The sequence below is a fragment of the Mauremys mutica genome, chromosome 3 (genome assembly GCF_020497125.1).
Source record: "Mauremys mutica isolate MM-2020 ecotype Southern chromosome 3, ASM2049712v1, whole genome shotgun sequence".
NCBI lineage: Eukaryota > Metazoa > Chordata > Testudines > Geoemydidae > Mauremys > Mauremys mutica.
The window spans coordinates 121,891,685-121,905,682 of NC_059074.1; the positions used below are offsets into that span (position 1 = coordinate 121,891,685).

Consider the following 13,998-nt stretch of genomic DNA (forward strand, 5'->3'; position numbering starts at 1 on the left):
AGGTAGCGGTGTACAAGGATAAGACAAGTTAAATTGTTCTGATTTGGGGTTAGTTTTCACCACTGATCCCATTAATCATCACTTCAGCACAGTTCTACAAAGAAGCAACTTATACATTACAGTTTGTAAAAACAGATTCAGCCATTTGCATATCTCATTTGGATTTTTGCACGTCTTAATTTCTGGTCAAACAATAGTACATTTGGATATTATTCCCTTATGCTGTCAATTCATTTCTGCATTATTCCAACTACGTCCCAGTGTTCAGAAGACTACACTGTTGGTTTTTAGGATTTACTTGGGCTAAATTAAAATCCTTTAGGTGTAGCTATGGAATTTTTTAACATATATTTTTGAGTGAATTTAAGGTGCTGTGTGGCAGCATCCGAAACTAAAGTAACCGCACAATGCTAAAAACCTCACGAATTAATGTCCAACATCTAACCTCTCTTCTGTAAGCAACATAATCAAGAAGTTATCAAGAAAACAGTTTCCAGCATCACCTATCAAATGCCAGCATTCTGGATGTCTCTGTTAGTCAGTCATCTGGGCAGAGTACAATGCAGACAGCACCACTTGCTCTGGTGGATTAACTTCTCCAGCCCATAATCATAGAAACATAGGACTGGTGTCCGAAACCGATTGCGGTTCGATAAGCTTTGGTATTGGGAGAGGAAAAACCAGGCTGGACCAGAATAAGGTTTAAAGCCAAGTGGCTGCGTTTATTGGGGGGATAGTTACAACGTTGACCAAGGAGGGGGGCAATTCTTAGCTGGGATGTTATTAAACAATACAAACACACCCAAAAATCATTAACAATACAAGTCTATACTGCTCACTGCTTCACACTGAGTAGGCAGACACACCAATTACACAAGATGGAAATCGGGTTCATCAGAGCGGTGCCCGGTGCAACACAGAAAAGAGACCCACAGGCCACTGCCTCAACCGCCCTTGCTTTCACACTAAGGGATTTACCCAGAGTGTGGTGCGGCTGCGATTGTGCAGGTTCCACTCACACAGACCACGGGGACAGAAACCCCTTGGTCAGCTAATCCTCAGGTGGAGACAGCACCTAGCACCAAACACTCCAGACAAAGACGGAGCAGTAACTCACACAACTTAAAACAGTCTATAGTTAACTATCTACTAAAACCCAGAACAACTATACAAACTAAACAACTGTGCAATTATGAGCTCAATAATTCAACTCTCATATACTGTATACACTTGGTACCGAGTTAGGAAGGGGGAAAAAGAGGGGAAGCTAGGTAAACAAACTGTCAGAAATTAGAAAGCAAATACCGCACTCCAGGCGCAGCTGACCAGCAGAGCAGACACCAGAAGCATGACGAGCTGATGGAAATAGATCCAAAACGATAAATCCAAAGCGATAACGAATCCAAAACGACACGAGCTAGCTATACCGGGAGGAGACCCTGTCTGAAAGGTTGATCAGGCCCTTCAGCTGACATGCGGACACTCCACACAAATTTTGGGGGGAAACCTAGTTTTATTCGAAGGGTCTCACTCACTCGTGTCAGCATCTGATTGGTCCCTGGCTCCTACACCCTCCAGGCTCCAAGCTGTTGCCCCCCACGCCAACAGGATCTGCACACGAGACACTGGCATCTTTGTACAAGGCACTAGCCTGACCCCTAGATGACCAGGCAGAAAAGAGCGGGAAAACGCACACAGCACTATAATGTTGCACACCGCACCTCAGGGTTGCACACGACACCACGGTGTTGCTGGGCAGAATTAGGTCTCTGCCCTCTCCTGTGGAACAAGAACCTGGTCCAAGATGGAGGCTGCCTTGTCCTTTTAGCAGAACAAGATGGCCGTGGACCGACAATTGGCCATACAGAGCCATAACTATGTATAGGGTTGCGACAACTGGAAGTGACCTCTAGAGGCCAGCGGGGCCTGATTTCACAGGCATGCTCAGAGCACACTTAAGACCTGATAGGTGTCACAAAGGACAGCCAGGGCAAACATGTTTGTGGGAGGGTCCGTTTGTTCATCTGTGTTAGGGCACTCACTTGTGATGTGGGAGACCCAAATTCAAATGCCTGCTCTGCACATTCCAGGTGAGTGCCGTAACCACTGGGCTAATAGATATTCTGGGGGGGGGTCCCTCTCTTGGGTTTTTTTATAGGTCTGGGTTTTGACTACCTAAACAGTTTATCTGGCTCATGCACCTAACTCCAGGGAAGGGTTCACAGCTGAGTATCTCAAGTGGAGGGAGGTGGCTACTTCTGGCCCATCAGTCAAGTGCTTAGGACCCAGATCAATAAGAGTTTGACTCCAAATACCTCTGAGGATCTGGGCCTATGCCTTCCCCTTTCCTCTGCATTTTATTCACAGCTAGCTTAGGCAGCTCTCTGCTCAGCTTGCTGGTAACAGCACAGGAGTCTATCTCCCCATTGCATATATATTTAAGGTGGGCAAAGTGAAAACAAGGCAGAGAATGAGAAAACAAGGAGCACCGGCCAGGTCAAATGAACAAGGGCTTCATTAACTCTCCCACTGCTCCCTAAGACACAGCTTGCCCAACCTTTCACTGACACCAGCAGCAATACAGAAGTAATGGTTTTTAAGCATGAACTGTTCTTGAGCTGTGTCTCCAATTCATTAGACACACATATGCCTCATTACAAAAATCAGGCATTAGTTTCCTGTTATTCCATCTTTTTTTTATTCCATTGCCATAAAGCAAGTGGCAGTGTTCACTGAGCTTTTATAGCAGTAGCTCTGTTTTTGGGGAATTGAAACAGTTCTCTAGAGTGTTTCTATTGTTCTGTTGCGTGAGAACATGAAGTAACTAATCAGAGAGGATGCTGAGGTAACAGCTTTTTAAGAATCACAAGCAGCAACCTCAAAAGAATAAGCTGAGCAAACTCTGTTGAGGTGCTTCTTCTATCATAGATTTGTCATTTATTTAAAAACTCATCCTGCTATATACTGAGAAAATCTGTTCCTGTATTTTACTGATAATTTACAGTGTGAGATAATTGAGTGAGCTCAGTGATTTTTTTTTTAATTTTTATTTTTTGCGCACCTTAGAATATAAGTTAAGAGTACATTATCAGTAACTTTTAAGGGTAAAATACATTACAGAATGTTACAGTTATACCAAAACCATGTTTTACAAATCCAGGAACTTCAGAGCTAAGGTTACACTTTAAGATGTTTAGATTTCTTTTATGGTCTGGAAATGTACATTTAAGGCACTTAAAAAGCATTAACAATCCAATTATGGTTAAGGCATTTTGGTGTTTAAGATCCCAGATTACACAATTAAGCTGATTTTTAAAACAAATAATTCAATTTTTTTTTTACTTTTTCCTCTTTGGTGTGTCTTCACTAAAAAAGAGGTTACTCTTAACTCCAGTTAAGTAAATGCAAGGTAAAAACCCAATGATGACAAGATAGTTTGAAGTTTTCACAAGAGTTAACAGGTCCACATAAATCATAGCTTCACTTCCCCTCAAAATCTTTACCTTGACATGCTAAGACATGAAAACTACAACTACCTTGGTTTTTTTTTCTAGGATTTACCTCATGTTAGCTTAAGTTAAAATACCTTTTTTTACAGTGAAGACAAGACCAACATGTCACCTCAGCAATTCAGTCACACCACTGCCACCATCAAGTCTTCTCTGCCAACTTTTGAGGGTTTATGGATGCAGAAGTACACGTGCAAAACAACGATCACATCCATTTATCCATCAAGTTGTGTAAATTAATTTTGCTATTTTTGCCTCAGTCACTCATCTATTCCATCCGTTTTCATAACTCATAATAAATACATGGATATCGCTGATTCTGAGGCCCTGAGGCTTAGGATCTTCTGACAATGAGCACTGCTACCGATGTTAAAAGTGTGTAGAGTGCATAGACAATCACTTAACATGCTCTCAAGTGTCCTTTTTCCAATGTTTGTTTGAGGATCTCTCATCCCATCCCCACTGGAATGGCTTCTAGTAATGAGAACAATCTTTAAGGATGCAAGAAGGTTTAAGCAGCAAAGAATCCTGTGGCACCTTATAGACTAACAGACGTTTTGCAGCATAAAAATATGGAATGCTTCACGAATTTGCGTGTCATCCTTGCGCAGGGGCCATGCTAATCTTAGTATATGTGCTGCCGAAGTAGATTAGCATGGCCCCTGCGCAAGGATGACAAGCAAATTCGTGAAGCGTTCCATATTTTTATGCTGCAAAACGTCTGTTAGTCTATAAGGTGCCACAGGATTCTTTGCTGCTTTTACAGAACCAGACTAACACGGCTACCCCTCTGATACTTGACAAGAAGGTTTAAATTATAGCTCCAGTTTGCACACACACTCATATTTTTCCCAAATGTTTATGTTCTAGTAGAAATTTCCCATGCCACTGTAGAAAAATATCTAACTACCCTTAAAAAACTAGTTATAATCTTATTAATAAAAATTACTTCTGAGCATACTCAGTAGCATGCTATGATTTTAGCAGAGCTTAATGAAGTTCTGCTCCCCACATTCCCTTGTTACATGCATGCACATTTTGTGTGCCATCTGTGAAGGTTACAGGAGAGGCCTGTAATATTTAATTATGTCCATCTGTTTTACTGTTATCATGTTGTTTGCTATGATTATGAGGGGTTAATTCCAGCAGGAACTGCATGTAGAAAGGAAAACGGACAATTGCTTCTGATAGTCCTATTCATCAATTCTTAATGGACAAAGCAAGTATTCACCAAGAAGTTTTACTTTTGACCATGCTCAGTTCTAACTCCCCAGCTTGGCCCGGGGAGGGAGAAATCCAGCTAGGAGACTGGAATAAAGAACTTGAGCATCTAAAGCACAGAGAAAGAGAGAGACTGCTGAGAAGTCAACTGAGCCCCAGTCCCCAGATGTGGGGTGTCTGGGATAAGCTAGGCCTACTTAAGCTTTAGATAATAAAGAGATGGATACAGCCTGTTTGTTGTGTTAAAACCTTTTCTCTTATTCTGCTTTATTCCTACTGATGGGAATAAACAATATTTTGTTTTATAAAGGCTGTTTTGGGTCACTATTCACCTACTGGTTACAGCTCCCAAAAGGAAGTCTTGCAGACTCCGAACCATGCTGGAGTTGCTAAGCAATCACGGTTGGTACACACAAGATGCTGGTCTAAGAGCAGGAAAATTTCAGGATTACACCCTAGGATGGGTGAAGGCAAGAGACCTAACTGCTGACCAGAGTGCACTCAGAGCCCACAGAGGGATACAAAGTACAGCTAGCCCAGTAACCGAGACACCAAGCCTCACAGACTCAGAGGCTGATGCAGGGACAGTTTGGATGAAGCAGACTGTGAAGTAACTCAATGAAACACACACAGCAACTTTCTCAGAAAAGTAAAAAAAAAATTATCAGGGAGGAGAAAACTGCATGATCTCAGGGAGACTGACATTTTAGCATGCTCTGTAAATCCCATGCATACACTAAAAATAAACACAAATAAATAAAGTGAATTTCTACCTTTTCATGTTGCAAAGATACAGCCATCATCATGTTAATCAACATGCAACTGTTCTGTTAACCCAGCCTTGCAGAAAAGGAGTCTCTCCACCTCAATACCAGCTGCAAAGGAGAGAAGGAGAAACTCATTCCTCTCCAAACCTCTTTCACCCTAGTGACTTTCAAAGTATAACTGTGACCATAATAAAGCCTTTATCTAAATATCAAGATTAAAAAAACAAATAATAAAGGTGCAAAATAGGAAAAGGAATTAAAGAAATGTGCTAATGCAACATAAAGACTGCACAGTTAAAATCAAAATACCAGGAAATGCAAATATTGTTGACAACCAACTGCAAGCCCCACTAGTCTGCACATGCCTGAAACTGCCCAGACACAGTGCTGTGTATGGACAAGCCTAGCATTCAGAGAAAGGGCGTTAGCTACTACTCCAGAGCAAGGAGGTGCAGAAGAGAGAATCCATTTGCCTCTTTGCCAAAGGGGCCTTTCCATCCACAAGCAACCAGCTTCATAGGGGATGTTTCTATCCACTAGCTGTTCCTGAAACTGTTTTGTTACTGAAAGCATCGAGCAGGGAACAAAGCCCTCCCTCCCCCAAAACTACCAGCCACAAACTGAACCCAACAGGGAGAAACGGGGCCGTCAGACTCTACATCAGTAGGAGAGGATCATCTGCGAGTCTCACCTATTAGGTCTCCCTTGCTTCAGAAGCCGAGAGAAGGCCAGGATTTGAGCAACCTAGGGATCTGTTCCACTAGTAAGAGATCGCCTAGTGTTTCACCCTCACTCATAAGACTGAGATTTTAAAGGAGGCTGTTGTTTGGATTCCCAGAACAAACCTTTTTCCTTTAGGAGCTTCTTGCAGGCAGAGACCTCCCCAGTGCACAGCTAAGCCACAGCCAGACACATGCTCACTGAACTCCCCAACCCTGCAACACCTCACTCCCAGTGCCCCCACTGTATGCTTAAAGGGACAGGTCCCATTTATCTGCTATAATGTATATAGCTATTGACAAAAACACCACAACTAATATGCAAAATGATTACTAAATAGAAACAATATGAACTTGTTTCTAAAACATCTATTCCAGGGACCTCCCATTTGCAGCTGAATATCTTTACAGTGAATAATGAGGTGGGGATATTTCACCTAGCTAATTAGGAAAGGGCTCTGGGGTAAGGAAAATCCTGTTCAGTGGGTGTGTCAGCCAGGTGAGGGCACACTCGGGGTCAAAGGGGTGCACTGGCGCCATACCAGATACAAGCAACCATCTGGCCTGCAACGTCTATTTGATTATTTTATTGTTCAAAGTTACCTTTGTGCAGTCATGCCTAGAGACCCAATACAAACTGAGCTGGCACCTGTGAACAAAATCTGGGATTGAATCCACTTGACTTTATATTCTGTGATGCATTTTGATCTAGTTGTTAGAGGGGATGTTTTATTTGAGGGATAATCTGATTATTGTTGTAGGGTTCATTTGTTCATATATTTATCTGTTCCCTCAATTCCTCTGACTTTTTCTTTGACATTTACTCCTATCTTTACCCATTCCTTAATTTAATTCTATCCTTTCTGCTAATAAAATTGTTCCTTCTTTAAAATTGTTTGGTCCTCAATTAATTTTAATATTCATTATACATCCACTATGACCACCAGGACATAAATTTATTCACCTGTCCACTAGGTACACAGAATCAAATTTAGCTCCAGCAACTAGCCAGTCATGGACTGACACTTATCATGAGCCCAAGGAGTTGAAAAAAATGCAAGGTCCATTAGTCCGAAGCTGGGACACAGAGTCCCTGGGAGGAACAAATGCACTCCACCATCCCTAGAAAGGGGCTACACACAAAATATTTTCCACATGGCATTTATCTGCTATTTCCGCCCCCTGGTTAAACCTGTAGCTAAATATTTTACTGACTGATGTAAATTATATCCAGTAAAACATACAAAATATGCAATATGATCAAGTCAATATTGCTATTAGAAACTTAACTCTTGCTTTTCCTGTTTTTTTTGCCCTTTTAACCACAATCACATTTTATTACATCCACGTTTGGCATTTAATAGACAATATTATAGCATGCCTGGCTCTATCAAACATGACCCAACTGGCAAAAATAAAGGAGGACTTGAGGGAGAGGGGGGCACTAAGATCCAGATGGTACCTCCCACCTTCCCCTCCAGCTATGTGGCTTTGGGGGAAAATTGCAGAGAGGAGCCAGCCAGACACTCCAGGGTGGCAAGTAGGAACAGAAGCAGTCAAAGCAGGGATCACTTTAGTCCTTTCAGTCAAAACTGTAAACAGTTTGAGTTCCTCTGCCATGTGCCAACTGGCAGTTTACTTCACCTCAGCATCAGACCATACCTGCCTCTCCTTACCCGGTTCTCCTCTACCCTGTCCCCCTCAACCCTCTTCCCTTCCTTTTTATTTTCCATTTAGCTGATCGCCTCCTAACTAAACCCACCTTCCAAAATGTTGTTAGAACTAACATGCCATTTGTCACCACTGCATTGTTCATTCTGAATGTGTCTCTCTCCTGTCTATTTAGATTGTAAGCTCTTCAGGGCATGGACCACATATTACTTTGTGTTTGTACAGTGCCCCATTCTTGATTGTCCCTTAACACTTCTTATCATAACAATCCTCCCTGTGAGCACCATCATATATAAATTGCACAAACCTGTTCCAATGAGGTAATCACCTGCAGGGGAAGGCAGGAGATGTTTGCACAGCCACCAGCCCTAGGAGTCTGACCATCAAGAGAAGCGCCTCAGTGTCAGAAACTCCCCAGACAATGTGCATATTCTATAAATCCCCCAGCCTCCTAAACATGCCCTCTCTCCCAGCAGCATTACCCTTCATTACACTTCTGAGATGGAATTAGCAAAGCATAGGCCCAAGTGGAGTGGGGTTTTGAGGTGCTTTGTAATGGTGCAATCCCACTCTGGGCAGACTTTCCACCATCAGAGAAATCTCATGACTGAATCTGACCCAGGGTCTTCAGTTTTAATGCTCATGGTATTTCACAATAAAACTCCCAACTGAATTGAGGAATGGCTTATTGAACAATTCTGAATATGATGCAATTCACCAAGATCTTTTCTCTGCAGATTATTTGCCGTAAAGCATTGTCTCATTTAAATTCAAAAGGGGATAAGGAAAGCATCCTTCCAATTTATTGGATCTGTCTCAAAGAACACAATGGCAAGTAGCTCCCAGTGGTTTTTAACCTGTGGTCTGAGGATCCCTGGGGGTCCACCAACTATGTCGAAGGGGTCCACAGACAGTTTTCGTTAACATAGAACAGTGATTTTCATCCTGTGGTCTGTGAACTCCCAGACTATGTCTAAAATTTCCAAAGGGGGAACCCCACCTTCATTCAACATTTTTTAGGGGTCTGCAAATGAAAAAAGGTTGAAAACTACTGTTGTAACCAAACTTGTATTCCATCTGTTATTCTCCACAAACTTCACTTTTCAGGGTCAGACCTAAACAAAAGTACCAACCAGAAGCATCTTCTAATGAGTAAGCATTTGAGCTCATTCAGTGAAAGACTCTTTTGAAGATAGAATGTCCAAGTTTAATCTTAAGATTCTGCACGCATGCCTTCAGGTGCCTTCTGCAGGTAAAGGTCATCAAGGCTAGATAAAGAGAGAGAGTCACTAATGATGAATTAGTCCTTAATACCTTTGATTTCAACATGTTATTTTGAATTCAAGTATGTGATATATTTCTCGTATCTTCAAGAAGTACAACAAAACTCTTCTTCTTTCTGGCATTAAATCATGCTTTGAAAGGCCAAGAGCCACCTTCCTTCTCCTTCCTAGTCCAATGTTTCAGCAATGTAACAAAATCCAAAGAAACATATTATGACAGGTAATCATTTGCAAACACACAACTCTTTCAACATCTGCCATGTTCGGCTTCATTTTATAGCATCTGTCTTGGCAATATAAATTGTGCTTGACTTCAGAGGTGCTCTGTTCAGTACAGTGAAGAAAAACAATCATGACAACTGAAAAATAAAGCACAGTATGGGGGGGAGCTGGAAATGTAAAAGCTGTTTGCTTTTTCCTAGCTTTCTTCTAAAAGAGGAACAGGGTTATGTTAGTTTTCTTGTCTTCTTTAAAGAGCAAAGCATTGCCACTGGAAGAAAAGTGACAACAATCACATTTTCCTGAGAGTTGCCAAACAAACTGAAGCCTTTCAAAAAAAAAATCCCCTTAAACAGCTGGACAAAAAGAAAGCAATTTAGTTCAGCACACGCAGATGAATTATGTCACTAGAAATTTCCTGCTACAAGAGGTTTGTTCTTTTTCTAAAAAACAAGAGGCTACATTGCATGCAACCCAAAAAAGCAGCAACTGAAAAATAGGCACTCAAGACTGAATTAATGGGGGGAAGACACCACATGTGGCATTACTACATCATCCCCATACATTTTATAATTAATTGCTTTGCCTTAGTTTCCTTTTATATATACCTTCATGTTATGCTCCAAAATGTATAACTGTAAAAATTCACTCTGGACAGAAGCTTGACAACTTAATACTCAAGGTGCTCTGGAATTTTTGTTGTTATTTTAAGATAAAAAGAGGTCATATTTTAAATCTAATTACAGCTTACACAGGAATGTGAAAACACTGAAATGTACTGTCATTATTTCCAGTGGGTTTGAGGGGGTCTGTTGCATTTGTTTATCCAAATGGCTTTGTCGGGGGGGAGAGAAGAGGGGGAACTATAACACTAGATATGGTTCCCTACCTTGCAGTGGATAGCACACGGGCAGATGGCTGTGGGAAAACGGGGGGAGGGCGGGCTCTGCTCAAGCACATTAGTCCGTATCTCTACACTATAAACTGCAGGATCGAGATCTCTATAAGCAATCCATCCTTAATAATAAATTTAACTGAATTTCTTTAGGTAGGGATGGGTAAATGGTTCAGTTAAAACAGGGGTAGCCAACCTGCGGCATGGGAGCTGATTTTCAGTGGCATTCACACTGCCCAGGTCCTGGCCACTGGTCCAGGGGGGCTCTGCATTTTAATTTAATTTTAAGTGAAGCTTCTTAAACATTTTAAAAACCTTATTTACTTTACAGACAACAATAGTTTAGTTATATATTATAGACTTATAGAAAGATACCTTCTAAAAACATTAAAATGTATTACTGGCATGCGAAACCTGAAATTAGAGTGAATAAATGAAGACTCGACACACCACTTCTGAAAGGTTGCCGACCCGAGTTAAAACAACTATTCTTGGAAATTCAGCAAAAAACCCTGAAGCATATGTATAAAGTTAAGCCTGCACTTAAATCTGTCCCTCTTCAGCAAAGCAATTGAGCATATGCTTAATTCTCATCAAATTCAATGAGACGTAAGCACAAGGTCAAGTGCTTTGCTGAATTGGGTATAGAGAAAGAAAAGAAGATTGATAAGGTCCTAACATGGCAGCTGCTTCTTCCAATGTCCCAGTGATCCTCCAATGGGCCTGGCTTGTCTCCCCACACACCTCGTTTGCAAACTTGCTTGCTAGGCATAGGTTACTTCTTAGTTAACATTTAGTGTGTTTTGTAATCCGCTGTGCACTGTAGTTCCAGAACAGGCACAGTTTCAATTCAGCTGAAGCAGGGCACATCAAAGTTTACACAGCACCCACATACTACAGGGACTAATTAAATTTCCCAGCTAGAGTAGATTAATTAAAGCTACATAAGAGGCAGACAGACATCCAGAGTGGATGGTCTCTTTCCTAGTCTAGCCCCATCTTAAAACCCAAATGTTTGCTGGCACGGCGATAATTTTTCCTGTGAAATGACCACTTAAAACCAAAGAAATTCATAAGGATTTGGTGAAACCTGATTTAAAAGGAGTCTTCTAGAAAATGACTTTGGGTAAAATTAAGTTCTTAAAGTGACCAATGACCCGTATTACCATTTTCTAAAGTGACCTGGGCATTTAGGAGCCCAAGTCCCACTGACTTTCAGTGAGACTTGGACTTTTAAGTACCTGGGTCCCTTTAGAAAATGGGAGTCAGGCTCTTCTGAAAATTTTACCCATGGTCATTTGTTAAAAATCATTTTTATTTTAAAAATTGATGTAAATATGGAGGGGCTATGATGAGTTCTCTTTTCTACCTAACTAATGAAATACAATAATTATGTATTTACACACCTTACAAGTCATATGTTTTTTTTGTTTGTTTGTTTTTGTTTTTTAATCTATGCTTCCTTTCAGATAATATTCTATTCTTAACACAAAAAAACAATATTTTAATGATAGTCCAGACTGGCCCCAGGCAACATATTCCTGTTTTAAGATGCAATTGTATTCATTTTATGTGACAGTCCCTAATTTATTTATGTATATTAAAATAAATATATTTTAAAATCTACTGCTTGGGTCAGTCAATTTATTTTCTCTAGATTATTTCCTTTAAGTAAAGCAGATTACATTAATAATACATTAATTTAACTAAAGCAGAAAGGAAGGCTGGTCCAGAGTTTACAGAGTTAGCCGGGAGACTGCAGTCCAACTCCATGCTCTGCCACAGACTCCCCACTGTGACCTTGGTCAAACCACTTAGAGTTTCCTTCCTTCCAGCAATCCCCACTTCCTCCTATCTCTTCCTGATTTAGTTGGTGTTGGCCCTACTTTGAGCAGAGGGTTGGACTAGATGACCTCCTGAGGTCTCTTCCAACCCTAATATTCTATGAGTCTATATGTGATTAAGTGATTTAAGAGCACAAGTCCCATGACTTTCAAGGGGAAATAGTATCTTTCAATAAAGTAGGTGCTTTTGAAAATCCCACCTTTGGTCTTTCTGCTATCAGTTCCCTATCTCACAGGGATACTGTGAAGGTAAATACATTAAAGATTGAGCCACTCAGATACTACAGTAATGGGACTAGAGATGTACCCTAGACAAAGCTTCCATAGTGCCATGCCAAGAGGAAACAACTGTTACCTTAGATCACCCAGCTGACAGGTAAAGTTCACCTCCATGTAGTCTAATAGGAACATTTAAACCTCACTCTCAAAAGATAGGTGTCACTAACTGCAGCTATCCAGTATTTTTATGGGTGTCACAGGGCAGGGTTCCCTCACCCTGGATTTCTTGGTGCAAATGGCCCTCACACATACCAGTGGCAAGTTCAACACCATGTACTTTATTTACAACATATTTTGCAAGTGTTTGTTCCCCACAGCATAAGGCTTTTCCCCAAGCCTTTACTTACTACTAAGGTGAGGTGGGGGTGGGGTAAGAGAGAGATCTCACCTCGCTGAGATCTGGACTTCTTAGCCCTTCCTTCCAACAATCCCCACTTCCTCCGATCTCTTTTTGTCTCTCTTTTAACCCTCCTCAGCTGCTGAGCTGTCTCTCCTTGTTGACTGGTTAATCATTTTGTAGTTAATCACTTATCTTGGCCCTTTGGTTCATGTGGGGATGCTTACCAAGTCCACAGAGTGATGAGTCAGCTTTAGGCTACTCACAATGTCACAAGGGGATAAATACAAAGTCCACTATAAGCCTGCTTCCAGGTTTTGCAATTCCCACCCTGTGTTTGATCTACAAAAATGAAGGAGGCAGGCTGCCATCTTTATTTATCTAAGATTCTGATCTCATGATTGGCTCTGTAGAAGTGGACACCTGGGTAGAACCCTATTCTGGTTATGGGGTCTGTCCATATAAACTGGATTGCAGGATAGGGGCCCAAGCACGCAGTCCACAAACTCACTGCAGACAGCCTGTTTTCCAGTCTCAGATCTGACATCTTTTCCAGTAAATAAAATATAAATTACTGAATGCATAAACAGATGGATATTAAAAAAATAACTCAAGCATGCTGGAAATGAAAACACTCATCTGAGTTATAACTCATGTGTCTAATCCCTAATATACACATTTATCTTAAAAGGACACTGTCAGGATGTTCTTTACAACTTTTTGAATATTTGTTATTAAATTCAGTGCTTGTGGAAATTGTTGGATTGACAGTTCTAAAGACTAATGTATCCACAGGGCAGATACAGCACCGAGTGCCAATAAAAGTTTCCTCCCCACCAAACCAACAAAGTTCCTCAGATATGAACTAGAAGGCCATCTTTGGGGACAAAACAGCAGCACATCCCCCATCTCTCGTTCAACCCACTGGCCTGCTAAACCCAGGGTTGTGAGTTCAGCCCTTGAGGGGGCCATTTAGGGATTCGTCCTGCTTTGAGCAGGGGGTTGGACTAGATGATCTCCTGAGGTCCCTTCCAACCCTAATAATCTATGATTCTATGACCTCTCTTACTGAGACTAATCACTAGGGTTCCAACCACAATATCAGGTGAAAGATAATTGCTTACTCATTTCACCCTTAAAAACTCTACATTAACATCTGTTTCCTTTAGAGGAACCCCCCCACACACACATACAAATCTTCGTTTACATGTGTCCATCCTAGTTTGTCAATGCAAGGAGGACAATAAGGTATTC

General features: G+C 41.2%; 1 protein-coding gene and 2 pseudogenes across 4 annotated transcripts in view; 1 reads left to right on the forward strand and 2 right to left on the reverse strand.

Moving 5' to 3' along the window:
* PRKN (parkin RBR E3 ubiquitin protein ligase) overlaps positions 1 to 13,998 on the reverse strand; it is a 1,207,207-nt gene that overhangs the window by 643,102 nt on the left and 550,107 nt on the right. The gene's annotated exons all lie outside the window — the stretch shown is intronic.
* Positions 4,076 to 4,137, reverse strand: LOC123367724 (annotated as a pseudogene).
* LOC123367725 lies at positions 4,126 to 4,216 on the forward strand (annotated as a pseudogene).